The sequence below is a fragment of the Callithrix jacchus genome, chromosome 1 (genome assembly GCF_049354715.1).
Source record: "Callithrix jacchus isolate 240 chromosome 1, calJac240_pri, whole genome shotgun sequence".
Taxonomy (NCBI): Eukaryota; Metazoa; Chordata; class Mammalia; order Primates; family Cebidae; genus Callithrix; species Callithrix jacchus.
The window spans coordinates 103934596-103951468 of NC_133502.1; the positions used below are offsets into that span (position 1 = coordinate 103934596).

At 40.4% G+C, this 16873-nt stretch overlaps 1 pseudogene; it reads right to left on the bottom strand.

Moving 5' to 3' along the window:
- Nucleotides 1-11803: 11803 nt before the first annotated feature.
- LOC118154528 (peptidyl-prolyl cis-trans isomerase NIMA-interacting 1 pseudogene) lies at nt 11804-12792 on the bottom strand (annotated as a pseudogene).
- Between the last annotated feature and the right edge of the window lie 4081 nt (nt 12793-16873).

The window sequence follows — 16873 nt, forward strand, 5'->3', positions numbered from 1 at the left end:
AAGAACCTCTGAAGCTCAGAAACTTAAAAAAAATGGATCAAGAGATGCTTGCTGGAGTGATTGTTATTTTTAAGCAGGTAAATATATCCATTTGAGCATTGCAGGGATAATAAAGGCAGTGAACACTGGTTGAAGAATCCCAGAGTGGGCTTTTATCTCTACAGCCACCAAACCATGTAAAATCCAGCAAGTCATTTCACCAAACCAAGCCTCAGTTTCCTTGTTTCTACAAACCTGTATAAAATCCAAACTTTTGGCTATTCTAAAAGACAACCACCTGATTTATCACCTGGTGGTCTACTCTAACTTTAGAACCCTTTCCTATCTCCCTCTCCCTAAGAACCCAATTCTACTGGCCTTCTTTTTGTTCTGCAAATCTACCAAATTTTCCCAGAGTCAGGGCCTCTGTGCTTCCTCTTCCTACCATACGGAATTGTTCTCACCCAGAGCATTACATGGCTGGCTTCTTCCCATCATTTAAATATCTCTTCTCAGAGGTGCCATCTTATCACCCAATCCAACATTACCCCTTGCTCTTCATTTTTTTCTCCCTTGTGGCTTCTTATTTTAGTAACTTCATGGTATTTATTACTTTCCAAAATTATCTTTTTATGTCATTGTTTACATGTTCAGTGTTTATCAATAACACTTCCTCACCCTCACAGAATCAGAGTTTCCATGAATAAAAAAAAGAGCCTTGTGTATATTTTTCACCAGTCTATTCCCAGTATTCAGCGTAGTGCCTAGTGAAGAGCAGATCCTTAATAAATATGAAAGAATGGAGGACCATGGATTCAGTAATTTCCTGGCCATCTTAGCTCCAGCAGTCTGGGGGCCAGTGCACCCTTAGCTAGGATAATTCAGCTCCAGGAAGTACCATGAGCTGGGATAGTTGTTTTCAGTGACTTTCCCTAGCTGTCCTCATCCCCTGCCATTCTGGATATAACCTTCTTCTCCTGGAGGCACTGTTGTTAGTTAGAGTCAATTACATACAAAGGACGATTATGGGGTAAGGGTAGCATGAGAGGGAATGAATGAAAATATTTCAACAGTGCCTAGCTCTTTTCCCCCTTTTTCCCTATGTAGCAATGGTGAAATTTGATATACACATTAAATTAAATGTGGAGTAGTTGAGTATGAGTATAAAATAAGATTGAAAAATTTAAATATGAAAACTTTAAAAATAATGGATTTCTAATAATTGATTCTCAAATACAGTCTGTTTCTCACTACACAGCAGGACAGACAGGAATTGATGAAGAATAAGTGAGGTTGAGAATGAGCACAGAACTTAAGGGCTGGTAGGGTATTAGCTGACAAGGATGTGGGGAAGAAACAATGAAACCATTAAATCTGTAAACTAAAAATAAAATTTTAAGACACCCAACCATTTGAATGAACTTCCTCCTCAGCCAGTGCACTCTGAAAATTTAAGCTGAAAGAGTGATTCAGGCCATGAGGCGAAGTGGAGTTTGGCATGCCTTGTTATACCTCCCCAGCATGAACAGCAACACCAACCTTAAGTCTGATAAAAAGCATTTACAATCTGTGCTTTCCAAAGCTTGTTACCTGCAGGCTTCATCTGCACAATAAGAACTTTGGTCTCCACAGTTCCTTATCTTAGACATTTTCTTTCTATTGATCTTAGATCTTTAGATAAATTGAACCAACCGTCAACCAGAAAATCTGCCTATAACCAGAAGCACCCCCAACATCCCACTTTGAACTCTCCCACCTTTCTGCACCAAACCAATGTATTTCTTAAATATATTTGATTAAAGTGTGATGTCTCCCTAAAATGTAGAAAACCAAGCTGCACTCCAACCACCTTGGGCACACTGGGATCTTCTGAGGGGTGTGTCATGGGCCATGGTCACTCATATTTGGCTCAGAATAAATTTCTTCAAATATTTAACAAAATTTGACTCTTTTCATCAACACATCCAAGGCAAGAATGTGGCAGATCGTGGTAGTGATAAGCATGGCAGAGAAAGGATAGGAATATGGAAGCAGCAGCAGTTGGATTCTACATAGCTCCTACAGAGTCATTAGCTTAAAAATGAAAATGTTTCCAGTCAAGGCACACACCCTTCGTTTAATCAAAATGCCCTCCACCTTTTCACTGATTTTCATTACTTACTGTGCCCTGAAGTCCTTTCTATATCACAACTGCATGGCCCAGGAGAGGTGCAATGGCAAAGAAACAAGAAGCGATTCTCACAGCTGGGGATTTCAAAGCCGTAAAGAAGGGATGATCAGAATCAGCCGACACAACAGCCACCATTTGAATTAATAGGATTTCTGGAGCATTAATGTCTTTTTAAGTAGTTGCTCTGAATATCTTGATTTACCTCTGTTCTATCTAAATATAATGTCTAAAGTTGCCTCCTTCCTCTTAAAAAGGTATTAATATCAGGCACGTTCTAGCAGATTTAATCCAAAGTCACAGGAGACATTTGGCAGGACATAGGAAAGAGGGCACTTAATCTCTGACTGTGCCTAATTTAGCCCATGGACAACTTCTTCAGAAAAGAGAACTTTCACTTGACAGTTTTATCAGTCAGAGAACTTCTAAGAAACAAGGCTTACCACACCGGGGAGTTCAATAGGAGTAATTTAATATGGGTAATCAGTTACTAGATTACAAGAGCTGAAGATCAACTGAGAAAAAATGAAGTAGCACTGACGTTAGCAACTGCAGGAAGCTGTGACCTTGAGGACTATGATAGAGGCAGGAGAAGGGGAAATTCGAGGCAGACAGGATCAGGTCCCCAACCAAACCCCAACTTTCAGCCAAAAAGCCTGAAACCTGCAGTTCAAAATGAGAACTTCTATCCCTGTTTTCCTACTCTGTCCTGGTTGCTTATTTCTGAATAATATATTTTTACAATTTGAAAGTTGCCTTTTCCAAAACTACCTATGACCCTTTGGATACAATGACCCCCATCCTTTGCCTATAAAGACCCAAGACTCAGTTGGTAGAGGGACAGAAGCAGCTTGACCGGAGAACGGTGACTTGACTTTAGAGGGACAGCTGGACTTCAGAGGAAAGATGACTTAACTTTGGAAAGATGGCTTGACTACAGGAAAGAACTGGCCAGAGACAGCCAGAAGATTACCTGCCCCTCCCATCTCTTCTCCAGTTCCCTCCTCCACTGAGAGCCTTTTTCCGTCGCTTAAGAAAATTATCTGCCTTCACCATCCTTCAAGTGTCTGGGCGACCTCATTCTTCTTGGATGCTGGACAAGATCTTGAAACCTACTGAGTGTGGGTGCCCAGAAAAGGCTGTTACACTGGTCCTTTGCCAGCAGGGGGGAGCTGCCCCACACTATGGGGCAAGGGGCCCACTGAGCTGATAATACACTGCTGTCCCTGGATGGCGGAGCTAAGAAAGCACTGTGACATGCCTTCTGAGGCTTTGGGGGTCACATGCATCCTCACCTGGGCACCACCACAGAGCCCACATGGAACCTGCTCCTGCCAGCACCCAAAGTGGCCAGCCAGATCCCACACTTGCTCACTCACATGCTCTCTCCCACAAGGGGTTGAACATCACGGGCCAAGAAAACAGGGCATCCCAGTCTCAAGTCCATTGAAGGGGTTGAGAAAAATCCTGCATCAACTGGAGGGAGGAAGCTGTGTGACTGGAGCCCAGGTCCCTGGACCACAGATAGCTTCTGTAGCTATGGAGAACTGTGGGATGGGCTGGATGGTGAAACAGAGGTGTGGGGTGCCATAGCCATTTGAATGTATGCCTGAAGCAGAGAGAAAAGGGAATAAATCAGATTTATACCTTCTTTCTGCCTTCCAGCCTCCAGCCAGTACTCCCCATGTCCTAAAAGAGCCAGAAACTAGTTGGTAAGAGAGAGTAGGGCTGTAGTTTGTGGGGGTCAGATCCCTGTGATACAGTGGAAGAATGGGACAGCCTGGGAGAGGGTCGAAACTTTGGCTGCAGTTCACCAAAGCATAATCTGCCCACAGTCAACAGCCCTATCACCCCACCTTGCAGGGGCTCTCTTCTTTGTTTACTTGTTTTCATGTATAACATGCTCTTTATGGGTATGACATCAGCATGATATTGCCATCTCACTTTCAAACTTTCCTTTTCACAGAAGTGAAACAATTCAAGATTATTCTACCTAGATGGATGGTTTATTTCAATGCCAATTTAAAAGTATTTTCTTTTTTTTTTTTTTTTTTGAGACAGAGTTTCGCTCTTGTTACCCAGGCTGGAGTGCAATGGCGCAATCTCGGCTCACCACAACCTCCGCCTCCTGGGTTCAGGCAATTCTCCTGCCTCAGCCTCCTGAGTAGCTGGGATTACAGGCAGCTGCCACCATGCCCAGCTAATTTTTTGTATTTTTAGTAGAGACGGGGTTTCACCATGTTGACCAGGATGATCTTGATCTCTTGACATCGTGATCCACCTGCCTCGGCCTCCCAAAGTGCTGGGATTACAGGCTTGAGCCACCACACCCGGCTAAAATTATTTTCATAAGTATATATGTATTTGAAATCAGGGAAGAAAAGAAAAGGAACAAATATGAGAAGAGAGTGGAGTGCTAAGTAACACAAACCAGAAATCCATTACAACATACTTTGCAAATACTGTAGGTAATTAAAGACTTTTAAGGGCAACTACAGTATTATTTACTTGACAGTGGAACTCTTACAGGCTATTATGTAAATACACACTGAGCACATTTTAAAAGTGCATGCTATTTACTATTCATAAGTGTTGTTAATATGTATTTCATTTAACCCTAAGGAGCCATTTCAGTCTCTTGTGTGAATTTACATTTATGAATGTTTTTAGAAAATGCATATGATTTACCTAATAGGCAGCTCTGCCATAAGAAATGCTAGATCTGATTGCCAATTTAACTTTACATGAGTTTCCATGCAATTGTTCCTCAGTTCTGCTCACGTGCTTGGGCATCCCTAAATAGTCCTTCCTTTCAGAACCCTGCAAGTTAAGACCCATGAGCTGCTCAAATGAAGGGATTTTCTAGTCTGTTTGGATGGTTCTGGGGATTTTAGTATCACATAAAAAGAGGCCAGGATATGTCCCATCTTAGAAAATAAAATAAAGATTTCAGCAGTGAAGATGGCACTTTATAAAATATATGTGTGTAATCACCTTGTTCACTCTGTGAACTGAAGCCCACATCCACAAAAAAAAGATGAGCAAGCTCTAGACTAACATACCTAAAATATAAATTTTATTCCTCTCTCCTTCTTCTTCCCCTCCTCCCTCCCTTTCTTCTTGCCCTCCTCTCTTCCTCCCTCCTTCTCTTCTCTCCCTCCCTTCCTTTCCTTTCTCCTTTCTCCCTCCTTCCCTCCTTCTCTCCCTTCCTTTCCCTCTCTTTCTCCCTACCCCCCTTCCTTCCTTCCTTCTCAGAATAGAATCTTTTCTGCCCTAGTCGTTTTCATTGAGACATCAGTGACCCCAGCACCAAGACATGTAGACCATATGCAGAATTTATGAAGAGAATAAGGATTCTTTGCCAATGCACATGCCATATGCAGAATTTACAAATGGAATTTGTTCTGTGACTTTTGTATCCCCTCTGCCAGATCAAAGACATAAACAGGAATCAGAAAAAAAAAATTAAAGATCACAGACTAGTGATAATGTTTCTTTGCAGAGAGTGTCTCTAGGCTGAAAGTCCCCATCCCTTCTTTCAGAGGATTGAATTGGAGTGCCACTTTCTAACCTAAAGCATAAAGAGAAACACTGAAAGCTTTGAAATTTGTTCATATGGAAGAAACAGCCTTGGTGCTGGCCTTATGACTAATAAAGCAAACACAGACTGAGGAATTAAGGACTGAGGTCCAATTCTCATCCCGGAAATCTAAGGGCCAAAGAAAGGCTACTGAGCTGCTTTGGTGGTAGATCCAAAGACTTCTGCTGTGCCGAGATGTCCTGCGGTTCAAAAGAGAGCAGGTGTCCGGTTGTTCTGGGTCCTACTTGAGAGTCAGGTATAAATCTGGATGCCTAGGGGCCAAGTGAATACACATAAGCAGCCACCAGACTGCAACTGTGTCTGGCCAATCTTAAGGACAGTAGCGATCTCTAGTGGAGAGAGCCATTGAGGAGGCTATGACTGCATCTCATCAAGAGTCAATCTTAATTATTCCAGGTATAGAGAGCTAGAAGTCATCTTGCTGAGTAAAAACAGATCCTCTCGGCCAGGCGTGGTGGCTCATGCCTGTAATCCAAGCACTTTGGAGGCCAAGGCGGGCAGATCACCTGAGGTCGGGAGTTCAAGACCAGCCTGACCAACATAGTGAAACCCTGTCTTTAAAAACAACAACAACAACAAAAAACGAATCCTCTCACCTCACTTCCTTTCCTCCTTTTCTCTTTCTTTTCTTTTTATTCTTTTTACACCTGCAGAAAGTCAATAGTAGTGAGAGATATGAAGAGGATATGAGAGAGCAAAAAATGTTAAAGGGAAGTTTATTTGCAGTAGACTATAAAATTGGCCACGTATCCTTCCCCTGTTTAAAAATATGCTCTTGAAACTCAACATTACAAATTCTCTGATCAAAAAGTACAGTTTATTTCTCCACACCTTGAATCTAGGTTGGCCAATTGACTTGGCCAACTCTATAAGGTGTCTAAAGTATTTGCTCATTTGGGGATTGCTCTTTCTTGCTGTGAAACCCTGTGACCACAACCCTGTGAATGAGCCTGGGCCAGCGTGTTGGATGATAAGAAATATGCATCGCAGTGTCCCAGCCAATTGCATGTCAGTAACCAGATATGTAAATGAGCTCAGTTGAGACCAGTAAAGGAACCACACTGCTGAACCCAGCCCAAATTGCTGATACAAAGAACTGTGAACAAACAATGATAATTGTTTTAAATAACTAGGTTTGGGGCAAGTTTGTTATGTGGCAGGATGTAATGGAGAAAGCCTCTCTCGCCCAGGCAGATTTTCAGTCTAAAGCAGGACTGAACTGCAGAGAGGGGAGAATTTCAAAATGTCTGTGAATCTAAATATTTGAATTTCGGAACTGAGACTGTGTTTACAACTTAATGTGACGGTAGGAGCATCTAATACTGCAGAATCATTGGCCTCCATGAGTTTTCATTTATGGACAGGGCAGGATCACTCCCAGTGAATAACATTTAAAGAGATGATAAAACATAAACTTGGAATTGCATTTTGATCAAAATCCATGTGTAAATCCTGTTTAGCACATTGGTGATACTTTCATAAACATTTTACATGCCCAGTATAACATATCCAGTGTGGCCTCAGAACAAAAGAATTCACTCTAGAAAAAGGGTTGATGGCAGGACCATGACATCAAATTTCCATTTATCGAGGGTGCTTGCCAAAAAAGGAAATGCCTTGGACAACTACCCCTGCAAACCTGCGATAACCTAGCCTCTGGTATAGCAGGAGTGCAGCACTGATGGAGTGTAGTGATACAATCACGGCTCACTGCAGCCTTGACCTCTCAGGCTCAAACTATCCTCCTATCTCAGCCTCACAAGTAGCTGAGACCACAGGTGTGCACTACCAAGCCCAGCAAATTTTTACTTATTTTTATTTATTTATTTGTAGAGATGGAGTTTCCGTATGTTACCCAGGCTGGTCTCAAACTCCTGGGCTGAAGTGATCTTCCTGCCTCAGCCTTCCAAAGTGCTGGGATTACAGGTATGAGCCACCACTCCTGGCTAATTTTTTCCTAGTAGAAAGGTAATAGAGAGACCTTACAGGTCAAATGCTTTCAGCAGGAAATACCTGATTTATTTAGGCTGCTTGTTGTACATAAAGCTGGAATTTGTGGACTTTGGAGAGGATGATTGATTAGATAATTAGTGCAGTAAGAAATGGAGATGCTTTATGTCTGAAATGGCTCCCACTATGTAGGAAACATGCTGCATGCACTGTGTAAATTCACAAGCTAGGGTTGACCAGATTGTTCCTTATGTGAGAGAAGAAGGGCTTTGGGGAGCTGAGGTAATGGTGTTAGACTTCTCTCAGGGAAGCAGGCTTTGCCCAGGTATTGCAATTGCTTGTACTCTAAATTACTAGGAAAGTTTGATAGTGGGTAAAAGCTGTGACTCATGAGAGTCTACTTTGACAATTCGATCCTTTTTGTTTTTTCATCTTCTATTTGGTGTCTCCTGAGGCCTCAAGGACCTTGAAAACTTCTGATTCAGAAGTAAATCATCATGCAATCTTGAGAATGCCACTTAACTTCCACATTTTAGTGATATTTATTATATTATTAATCAAATAGGTAAATTATACAACCTCAAAGGGATAATATGAGCATTGAAGGGACAAAGAATGAGAAATATCTTTAAAAATTATAATCAAAGGTGCTACAGAAATCTAGATGTCATATGGATCAAATAACTATCCAGTCAGTATCAGCATTGTGCCATCACTGTGTATAATTACCATGTTTATGTCCTTTGAGAGCTTGTTCATCTTGATTCTGATTGATTTTTGTGTCTTTTCCAGTACCTGGTAAGCACCAGGTCTTTTACATTAAAGGAGCTCTTCATAGTAATCAACTTATTTCCTTCAATTTCACCTGGAGCACACATTTTATAAGTTTTTCACATAAAGTAATTTATATGGCATTCAGAACTTCATTAAGTTCAGTAACTTCATGATTCATTTACTGTTTACCACATGGACTCAAATGTTGATTTTTTTCAGAGATACTAGAAATTTTAAATGGACTGAATAATATGGATATTAAATCTCTAGAGATTTAATATCCATATTAAATCTCTAAATCTCTAGAGTTCTGGGGACTTAGTAATAAGTACTTTTATCAAAGCTTTAATACAACTATTAAATTAAGCCATATGAAATTACTTATTCTTATAAGTCAACAATGTAAAAATAATTAGAAATTTTGTATGGTCCAGTCTAATAGTCACAATGTCTAGCAATGTATAGTTGACCAACACAAGGGATAGTAGAAAAGAAAAAGAAATAAAACAGCATGGTACTGGTACCAAAACAGAGATATAGACCTATGAAACAGAACAGAGGCCTTGGAAGAAATGCCACACATCTACAACCATCTTTGCCAAACCTGACAAAAGCAAGCAATGGGGAAAATATTCCCTGTTTAATAAATGGTGCTGGTTAGCCATGTGCACAAAGCTGAAACTGGACCCCTTCCTTACACCTTACACAAAAATTAACTCCAGATGGATTAAAGATTTAAACGTAAGACCTAACACCATAAAAACCCTAGAAGAAAACCTAGGCAATACCATTCAGGACATAGGCACAGGCAAGGACTTCATGACTAAAACACCAGAAGCAATGGCAACAAAAGCCAAAATAGACAAATAGGATCTAATGAAACTCCACAGCTTCTGCACGGCAAAAGAAACAGTCATTAGAGTGAACCAGCAACCAACAGAATGGGAAAAAATTTTCACAAGCTACACTCCTGACAAAGGGCTAATATCTAGAATCTACAAAAAAAAAAAAAAACTAAAGCAGATTTACAAGAAAAAAACAACCTCATCAAAAAGTAGGCAAAGGATATGAACAGACACTTGCAAAAGAAGACATTTATGTGGCCAGTAAACATGAAAAACGCTCATGATCACTGGTCATTAGACAACTGCAAATCAAAACTACATTGAGATACCATCTCAAATCATTAAAAAATCTGGAGACAACAGATGCTAAAGAGGATGTGGAGAAATAGGAACACTTTTACACTGTTGGTGGGAGTGTAAATTAGTTCAACCATTGTGGAAGACAGTGTGGCAATTCCTCAAGGCCTTAGAAATAGAAATCCCATTTGACCCAGCAATCCCATTACTGGGTATATATCCAAAGGACAATAAATCATTCTACTATAAGGACACATGCACACGAATGTTCATTGCAGCAGTGTTTACAATAGCAAAGACCTAGAACCAACCCAAATGTCCATTGATGATAGACTGGACTGGGAAAATGTGGCACATATACACCATGGAATATTAAGCAGCAATCAAAAACCATGAGTTCGTGTCCTTTGTAGGGACATGGATGAGTCTGGAAACCATCATTCTCAGCAAACTGAGACAAGAAACAGAAAACCAAACACTTCATGTTCTCACTCATAGGTAGGTGTTGAACAATGAGAACACATGGACACAGGGAGAGGAACACCACACACTGGGGTCTGTTGGGAGGTGGGATGCTAGGGGAGGGATAACTTTGGGAGAAATCCCTGATGTAGTTGGTGGGGGGATGGAGGCAACAAACTACCATGGCATGTATGTACCTATGCAACAACCCTGCAAGATCTGCACGTGAACCCCAGAACTTAAAGTATAATAATAATAAAAAAAGGAAAAAGTGAAATTTGGCAGGCACTGTCAATTTGTTGGTTGATAACCTAACACTTTCCCAGTATTTCTTCACCTCCTCTCTCCTACAGTTCCTACAGAGCAAGAAAAATAAATTTTATCTTTCCAGCCATTGTCAAGTATGGTCATATGACATTTTCCTGACATATACAACATAAGCTGGGATCTGTGGATGAACATTTGCTCTCATAATGAAAGGGGTAGATAAGGCTAGCATCATGCTGTCCCTTCTCTCTTCTTGTCCTGAGTGTGATGCTATAGCTGTCAGCTGGCTAAAAGGTTAAACATGCTAATGAGAAGGACAGGAAGAAGCTGGGTCCATGATCACATCACAGAGCCATCACACCAGTACTGGGCTTCCTACCTCCAGATTTTTATTATGTGAGAGGAAAAAAAAGCACCTTGCATTTACTTAAGCCACGACTAGCTCGAATTTATGTAACTTACAGCTGAAAAGAAACTTTTCTAATTGATACAGTAGGAAATATGAACATGTATGTGGACACCCACTGTCTCAAGGAATTATCACAGCCTGGGTAGTAAGACTTTCAGTTACAAAATCCTATTAATGAGAGGAAAACTGCTGATTCTAACAGTCTTTATTAGAACCTTCATTAAATACATTACATTTCTCTGCTTCAGTGACTATAGAAAGCACTATTTGACTTTTTAAAAATGATACTTCAGCTGTAACAATGACAAACATTTGTCCTTCTGAAGATTACTGTTAGGTCAAATCTTATGAAGTGGTTGCTAGCCACCTGGTTTTGACCAATATAGATGACAATTTAGTAAGGTTCAACATACTATATGGGCTGTCGCTAGAGAAGTAATAACTTTCTAAGATTTGGCAGCAGCTGTCTGGATCCTGGAACATACTCTGGGAATAACATTTTAGCATTTTATGTATTTATTTATTTATTAAATAAAGTAAAATTTGAAGTTGGCTTATTTTTCTGAAATTTTATTCTTTTATATGAAAGTTTGGCAAAACATTAATTATGGTTTGGGATCTCACAGCAGTCACTATAGGGTACAAAAACATGTACAAACACAAATCCTGACGTTAATTTAAATCTGATCACTGGAAATGGGTTTGTGTGTCTAAATAGACACACACAGACATACATACATATCATATACATCTTATAAAGAACCTTTTTTAGAACAAGTTGATTTTCAGGCATAATTAGAATTTCTTCAAAAACAAGAATTTATAAACCAAATTTTCTAAGCCTATTAAATGCCAGCAATCGTGACAATATCATCATAAGACACTTGGTAGAATTTTAGTGAATATCTATTAATTTGTATTAGAATATCATAAATATTAAAGTGTTTTTTGACAATACACAGTTTTAAAAGCTGTCTGGAGCGTCAAAAATAACATATTTTATGTGAGTTCTATATAAATTTTCCTTGAATTCAAACTTTTAAATAACTTTTTTTTTTTTAAGTGGTTCTGGGTGTTTAATTGGAGGTAAGAGGGTGCTGCACGGTTGCTCAGAGGGCCCACTGCTGGGCTGCACGAGTGTTGCTTTTTGCAACTCAACAGAGGAGGGTGGCCTAACTAGAAACAACCCGGCCCTCTAGTCTGCCTCCAGGACCTGGGGAGACACGGGGCGGCTCTGCTGACCAGGCCTTCTCTTTGGAACACCCCTCCCACCACACTGCCCTGGTTCTGGGCGCCTCCCACCCCTGCTGAAGTCAATTCCTTAAGGGAGAGCCTGGCAGTCGCAGCCCCAACTGGGAATGGACAGGGAGTGGGGACTCTACGGCCCCCAATCTGGAAGGGCCCCCTCCCGGCCATTTTGGGAACAATAAATACTGTCTGACGGTGGCAGGGAGTAGGGGGGTTGACCACCGGCCGGCAGGCAGTGCGGGAGCTGGCGGGCCCAGCCGCCCTGCCCCACCCAGAGGCCAGGCCTGGGCTCCCCACCCTCACTCTATGCGGAGAATGATATGGATGCCAGAATCCGTGAACACGGGCCTGCTCATCTCTCCCATCCGCAGCGCAAACGAGGCGTCTTCAAATGGCTTCTGCATCTGACCTCTGCTGAAGGCGCCCAGGTCTCCCCTGGCCTTGGCTGAGCTGTAGTCGCTGAATTGTGAGGCCAGAGGCTCAAAGTCCTCCTCTCCTGACTTGATCTTCTGGATGTAGCCGTTGATAAGCTCCAGGGCCTCCTCATTGGTCCGGGTGATCTCCTGCCGCCAGGACGAGGGCGCCTTGACTGGCTGTGCTTCACCAGCAGGTGTGAGCAGCGGACCCTGGCAGGCTCCCCCTGCCCATTTTTGCCACCACTGCTGCTGTTGCCACTGGGCCGCTCCCACTGGCTGGCGTTAGTGATGTGGTTGAAGTGGTACACTCGGCCTGAGCTGCGCCTCATGCGCTTCTTCCAGCCGGACGGCAGCTTCTCCTCGTCCGCCATCTTCCCTTCTGCCACAGCGCCTGTTCCGCCCAATATCTAATGCACCATATTATCAAAGCACAAAAAACCATTATATGATTATAAGAAGAACCTCAGAACTCACTGTCTTCAAATTTAATGGACTCCCAATGCTTTTTTCCCCCTGCAAAGACTGTTTTTAAGACATTTCACAGTATTTTATACATTATAAATGGATTCCATTCTTGGCTTAGTAATTCACCTAATGGACAATGGATACAAAAAAGCTGTAACTCCAGGGACATTAAATTGGTTCTTAACTCTGAAAATTACAGCTTTTACAAAAAGAAGAAAATACTAAAAACATGTCTAATGCAACACTGCATCTAATTTTCCACTACCTCCAGATTGTGTCTAAAAGCTCCTAAACTTCTTAATGACACAATATGTTAAAATTGCGTTCCTTTATATTTAGATCTCAGAACGATCTCACCCATTTTATAACCCTAAGGAGGGCTTACAAGCAAGGGGGGGAGAGAGAGAGAAAGAGTGTGTGTGAGTGTGTGTGTGTGTGTCTGTCTGTGTGTGTGTGTGTGTGTGTCTATGTGTTGGGAGGCAGAGGGAGGAACAAGTGGAAGGTGCTACCTCTATCCCAAGAGACTGTGAATTCTCATCCTGAGATAAGAAACTAGCACCCTGTGTGGCATCCTGTTTCACTCACCAAGGTGATTACAAATCCACATTTCCATTTTAAGCACTGATCAATGGTATTTCAGTAAGGGAACAGAAGAGGAACAGAAAAAATCGTTTTCAAGACATACCTAGTGATCAACTTTAAGCCTTAAGACCAGCCTTTAATTTGATAATACCATTATTCGGATCTGTTTCCATTCCAAGAACATGAGCAATTCTCCCTGAAGCCAAACAATATGTTCAAGCAGCCACAGTAGAAAAATTATTCCACTGAACTGTAAATACAAAATGCTTCACATTTTGTCAATTCACGTGTGACTATAATAAAACATGACCAGTGTCTGAATGCAAGCAGTCCGTGAATTGGCACAGATTTTAATAATACTTATCTTGTAGTTAGTTCTTTTATGAGCTATTCTAATTTCAAAGACGATTGTTGTCCGCTGTCCTTCACCTCTCCCTTCTCCCAAAGAAATATGTGGTTCAGAATACTATCACTGTAACAGAAGTCTCTCCATTTAATCTTTTTATCTTTTTCTCCACCTTATTCTGAGATTAGGAACTTTCTTGCTCCAAGTAATTATTTTATTGAGATTCCTCCCACATCTTTGCAAATAGCTAACATAAGCACAGCACACATAGATGCCCATCTGATCACCTGGGTGTTGTGTTTTACTTTAGAAAAACATCAGTTTGACATTGGTTATTTGTGCTTGAGAAAATAATATTTCATTCTAGTTTTTACTCACCCCCTTTTAAACTACTGATAAGTTTATGAGAAAGTTTGTACATCCTTTAGAGAATCTGTGTTTCTTTTAAATCAGCACCCTTTGACCATTTAAGTAAATGAAAACTCTTTTCCTAACAACTTTTATCATTCCAAATCTTACTTATTATAACAGAAACTTACCTAGACTGGGTCTTTTGGCTGTGTGGACTTGAGCACTTCATGTAATACATTGATAATGTGGTATATTTTTATGCTAAAAAAAAATGCATTGCCAGCTTTAATTCTCAACTTCTCTCTTAATTTGCACCTCTTCTTTTCTTAAAGGCTTCATGTTACCCTCTAGTTCTCAAGGAGAGCACTTTATTTTCTTGAAAAGTTACATATTTCTGTTAGGAGCTTAGTTACCCTGTTCCTCCCTTGATTTGGTCTGTGAGATTTATCACAAATAAATTTTTCCATCTCGTTCCTTAAAACTTTTTGGATACATTTCATCATCAGTGGCACACACTACATCTCCATATTATGCGAGGTAACTGCAGTAAACATTTTGCATCATTTTTACAAACATTATTTATGTGAAAATAGGTCTTACTTTCTCCACATTCTCATGCCTTTGTCCCCTCCCTCCATTACCTATTATCTGTCATTTCCCAGGATTCCCTTGACTCTAAACATCTGAAACAATTTCACTGCCTCTCACCACCATCCAACATTTTCACAAAAATCCTGTGAATCCCAACTCCTAAATATCTCTAAAATCTGTTCCAAGTTTTCCCTCTTCCCTATAATTTTATGCACCCATAATGATAATTATTATCGATTGCAAAGTTGTAGTGCATTAATGTTGTTTCATTTTACTTTATTTTATTGTGTCAAGTCATCCTTATGGTAGCTACGGGTACTCCTCTACAGCTAGCTAATTGTTTGAGATCCCCGAATGAAGGGAGTAATTAACGTTTGAACCTAAGCAGGCTGATTTGAGCCCATGCAACACAGTGTTATAGCTTAGAATATTCCAAAATGCTCGAAAGTGCTCTTCCAAACTCTAGTTTCGTCTTCATCACTTTCCTCCTCCACAGAGCCACTGAGCTGACTTTCTGAAACATGATTCTGAAAAATCATCCCTCTGCTAAAAAAAAACTTCAGCAGCTTCCTGTTGTCTAGAGGGCAATGCCTACTCTTCTCAGTGAGCATAAAAAGCCTTCTGCAGTCACACCCAACCTCTCCCACATGTTCTACACCAACAACACCTGCTGCTCCAGCTACTGAAAGATCACCATTTCTTGGAGTCAGGCCCTTGTATGTCTTTCTGCTCAAAGTCACGCTCTCCCTGCAATGCTCTTCTGTGAACTCACTGCCTGGAGTGCTTCTGCTCAGCATGTGCACTGCTTGTGCACACCTGGTCATGAACATTGCCTCTTATATGAAGACTTCCTGAAATTATTTGGCACAAAAAACTCTTCCTTCCACTGGATTGCCTGAGACTTCTGTTCACAACTCTGTTAGCGCACATAGATCTCTCTCCCTTGATGGTGAACATGTCAAGGAACAGCTTTAAGATCTTTTCTGTCTCTCCAGTGCTTCCTATATAATGTGGTTACTTAATACATGTTCATCAAATAATGACCAAATCCTTCTCCCCTATCCCTTATCTTTCTAATATTATTTTTTCCTTGAATAAAAATCAAATACTTGAAGCTATTATCCAGGGATTTCTAATAAAAACATTAACTTTCAGTCAGACAGAATTTATACCTTGATGGATATTTCATAAATTGTTTCATTGAGTCACTTTTGGTTCCTCTCACTGAGATGTCCAATAATCTTTCAGTTACCAACCCTGCAGCACAGCAGTTCTCAAAGTGTGCTCTGGGAACCACTGGGGTCCCTGATACCTGGAGGTCTGTGAGGTCACAACTATTTTCATGGTAATACTAGACACTAGAAACTTATTTGCCATTGTACATTCATGGTTGCTCATGAACATGAACTATATCCCACCCAAAGAAAAGCTCTTTGGGTACTTCAGAATAACTTAAGAATATAATAGGGTCCTAAGACCAGAAAGTTTGAGAACCATGGCCCCAGTAGTATGCTAGAGAAAATTGTAGTATGCTAAAAACTGACATATAGAGTAGAATCACAGTTCTAAAGTTTCCATGTGTATTTTTATTGTATATTATTCATCTTGCAATGCATCCTGAAATTTTTATTTTATCATATTTGAACAATCTTGCCCCAAATCTACTTTCTGCAAAGCAGTATTGATTGTGACCCAGAATGGTGTGCTTTTATAGGGGATTATAAACTGCTTGATGATTAGTTCCGTATCTACTCAGGCATCAAAGGGAAATTGACTTTTCTACAAATATAAGATTTTTGCATTTTAAATAGTAAGGATGCATACAAATTTTCTTTTTTCAGGCTCTTGGAGAACTCAGTAATAGTGCCTCATAATTCTTTCTTTTTTATTTTACTAATTTCTGAAGCAGTCTCTGAAATATATAACACATGTTTTTTTAATGCAATGAAGAAAAATTTATAATTTCTAAAGTTTTCTTTCATTTAGCCTAAATCTATAACGCTTTTTCAAGGTTCTACCCTTTTCAACCAGCTCCCTTGCATTCTATAATTATGTACATTTTTAAATGAATTATCCTGTCCTTGTGTTCTTATATTTTCTTAAATGTAGTAACAAGAATATGT